Below are 3991 nucleotides of genomic sequence, written 5' to 3' on the forward strand. Positions count from 1 at the left end.
AAAACATTCTTCCTTTTGAAGGATATTTTGCAGATAAAATGAAATATTCCAGGATAATCTAAGAGAACCCAGACTAAAAAGTAAGCTGAGGTGGCATTGGATACAGCTGGCCATTGTCTCCTGCAATTCAGTGAAATAGGGGCCTTCATTTTGCCATAGTGGGTAAAGCTACAACCAGCAATTCCTGCCCCCCATATAGGTGCCAGTTTATGTTCTGGTGGCTTCGTTTCTAATCCATCTCCATGGTAATGGCCTGGAAAAGCAGCAGAAAATGGCCTGAGTGTGTGGGTCACCACCACCCATGTGGGAGACATGGATGAAGCTCCTGGTTTTGGCCTGACCCACCTTGGACATTGCAAGGAGTGAACCCACACTTTCAGGGTCTTTCTGTATCTCTCCCTGTAACTCTGACCTTCAGCTAAATAAGTATATCTAAAAAAAATCAGTGAAATGTTAATAGGAATGTTGACTTGGTTTCTTCCCAGGACATTCCTGTTATGTGGGAAAGTTGAAGTAAGCATTGCTCATTAAATGGGATAGGACTTCATTGTCTAATAAAAATAAATACCATTAACTCATGAATTCAGGTTACCATGCTACACAAAGAATGTTTTAATATTGGGAAAAAAGTCATACTATATCTGCATAATGAATCTGAGATGATATGATTAGAAATCATGGAAAATATGTATTTTAGAAAAACTGCATGTCATGGTTGTCACAGAGAAAAGGAAGAACATTCGTGCTCCTCCTCCCAGTGCCCAGGCTGCAGTGGCTACAGCAATGGGGTCAAGAACTCTGACCTTTCACTGACAAAAACAATAACAGTTTCCTCCTTCCCCACAACTCCTGTGGCACCCCCAGCTCTGATCCTCCCCCATACAATTCAGTGTCTCCTCTCTCCTGTGGTCCAGGGATCCCTTAGCCCCCAGGCTCTTGCCATCTACCTACTCAGGAGGCCCAGTCTCACTCTGCCCTGCCCTCCTCTTTGGGGGTTGCCCACCACCAACATGAGACCTGCTTCCAGGCCACTTTGGTGCCAAATCCTGAGGTTCTCTAATAATCTTGCTTCACCTTGGCTACAAATATGGAGGGGCTGGTTCATTACAAAGTGGGGACCCACAAGTGGTTGAATTACCACCTACAAAGACCTTTCTGCCAGAATCTCTGAGGGATGGCCAGCCTCTCCCTGTGCTTTCAGATCATTACACCAACTCTGCTGGTAGCCTCTCCTCGGCACATTCAGACTGTGATGGACCAGCTGACAGGAAAGATGACACAGAGAGTTACAGCAGTGGATGCCTCTCTCTCCTCTAAACATCAGTTCATTCTCACTGGTCCAGATGGAGCAGGAACTGGGGTGGTGATACTGGCTTTTCCAGAGACCTCCAGCACCAAGCAGGAAATATTCACCACCTGAGACAACCTGGTTCCTGGCAGGATCCAGGTTGTCATGGGTTCTGCTTCTGTGGAGCAATTTCTGGGCAGGATGGACCTACAGCAGCTCCAGGTGGTGGAGTACTGTACGATCTGTGGTGACAAAGCCTCTGGCCATCACTATGTGGCTGTCAGTTGTGAAGGTTGCAAAGGTTTCTTTAAAAGGACCATGCAAAAAAAATTTTAGAGCAACCAAGACTTCGTCATCAGCAAACATCACTGTAATCACTGTCAGTTTTGCCAGCTGAAAAAAAATGCTTGGCTATGAGCATTAAAATAGAATCTGTACAGAGTAAACAGATGTCCTTTGATAGCAGTGGGAGAAACTGAGCAATTGTGCTGCTTCACCTGAGAAAATCTATATCCAGAAGGACCTGAGAAGTCCTCTGATGTCCACAAGACAGAAGGATCAGGGATGCTTGTGAATGTCTAGCAGCCTAGGATGGCACAATTCTCTTGGCAGTGACTCCAAGGCAGAAACAATCCAGGGAGCTTAGGCACACTGGCAAATGTAGCGACCTCCTTGTCAACCTAAGTGAATCCTTGAACAATGGTTACACTTCAGAAATCCAGCTAGAGGACCAGTCTGCAAGTGAGATTGCAGGGCATTTGATACCTTAGCTAAAGCACTTAATACCACAGACAGCTCCTGGCCACCAAGCCTGATCAAATAGATGGACGCCAGTGGAGGAGGGAGCCTCCACATCACCATAAGGGACCAGTAAGCACCTGCCATTGAGGTTGAAGGCCCTATCCTTTCAGACACACACTTCATGTTTAAGCTGACAATGCCAAACCTGATGCCGAAGCACCTCAATGTGCAGTACATCTGCAAATCTGTGTCCTTCCTGTTCTTCCTCTCCATGCACTGGGCCAGTTCAATCCAAGCCTTTCAGGCACTTGGGCAGGACTGCCCTCTTCACTTCCTCAAGGGTCTGTTGGCCATGTGCAGACACAGAGCCTCAAACCTGTCAATACTGTGGCTGTCTTGTTCCCTAACATTTCCTCCACTCTTTTTATTTTGTAAATAATACACAGTGAACATCAGGGATTTATGAATATTAGAGAGTAGTCACCAAATTATTTTAAGAAATATACAGAGAACATTTGTGGTAGCACCCTACAAAGTAAGAGTCCCCAGATTTATCTGATGTAAGCCTTTAGTAAAGTTATAATCAGATTTGTGAACACTGATTCATTGATAGCATCCACATGAATTTTAGCCAATTCATAATTACATTTTGTCAAATTTACAATCCCTTGCATATTTTCAACACTCCACCATCCAGGGATGTACTGATTAATCATGGACAGATTATAGATTGAGCTATTCCATTATGCTATAGTGACACACATATATCTCTCCCAATTTTTGTCACAATCCAATTGAACATAATTAACAAGTCCCTCTGTCACTTCCCTTAGGAGATTTATGTTCTGTTTTAGGGTCATGATCCCATTATGCAGATCCTGGATATAACTTAGTATCATTTACACACCAATATGGTGCTGCCTGATGCCATTCTAGCACATGCATATCAGGTGGGTAAGGAACAGAAGCCCGATGTACTCCTTGAACATTTACATTGCTAACCATAGGTGTCACTAAAAGATTAATAAATTTTCAGGCTTGGAAATGTCCTGTCTTTGTCTTCTTCCTAAGTTATTGGCTTGTTCCACAAGTGCTTTCAGCACTCTCCATGTCCTGGCCCACTTTTGATCTCCCTCAGTGTCTTGGGGATGTGTAGCCTCTTCATCCCCTGTTGTATGGTGTGATTGGATGTGTAGGAGAGGGATCCATTGTGATCTGGCTTCATTTTTTGGAAAGACACAAGGATATCCTCTGCCACAGGTTAGTAATGGGCTAGGACCACACCATTGATTAGTTTAGAGATCCTTCCACTGTACCTGAGGTAACGGACTTCAAGAGGCTAATGGGGTCCAATGAGTCATAATAGGAGCTTCTTGTTTGTCATTTAAGGTAAAAATAGTTAGTAAGGCTTTAGATAATAATGCATGTTGAGAGTGGGCTCCCCCCTTGTGATTTTTTTATATGTGTGCCTTTAATCTCTGATGATGGTGCTCCATGATAGCTTGAATTATACTGTTATAGGGAATGCCCGTGACATGTTGAATTTTTCACTGCCTGCAGAAGTCCTGAAACCATTGATCTGAATATACTGGGCCATTGTCTGTTTTAATCTGAAAATTAATGCCTAAAAATAAGAAATATTTAATACAACAACTTATTGCATGTGTGTAGCTGTTTCTCCTGTCAAAGTGGAGGCCATTAAGGCATTAGAATAAGTATCTATAGTTATATGGACATATTTTAATTTTCCAAGTTCCAGAAAATGTGTAACATCCATTTGCCAAACAGCATTTTTTTTAATCTTCTAGGGTTGGTAGACATTTATAGACCTAATGGCTAGAATGGAGAGTATTGGTTGCAAGACATGACAATACATTTTGATTGCCGAGTGTCGCTCCCCCTCTTCATGGAGGAACGACACTAAACCCTGCCTAGGCTTTATATCCGAGTCACGGCCCCATT

At 43.3% G+C, this 3991-nt stretch overlaps 1 pseudogene; it reads left to right on the plus strand.

Annotated features, from left to right (window-relative positions):
• Nucleotides 1-1081: 1081 nt before the first annotated feature.
• On the plus strand, nt 1082-2468 carry LOC149119425 (nuclear receptor subfamily 2 group C member 2 pseudogene; annotated as a pseudogene).
• Nucleotides 2469-3991: the final 1523 nt, after the last annotated feature.

Source organism: Oryctolagus cuniculus, chromosome Y (assembly GCF_051225735.1).
Source record: "Oryctolagus cuniculus isolate XC-2025 breed Fujian yellow rabbit chromosome Y, ASM5122573v1, whole genome shotgun sequence".
NCBI lineage: Eukaryota > Metazoa > Chordata > Mammalia > Lagomorpha > Leporidae > Oryctolagus > Oryctolagus cuniculus.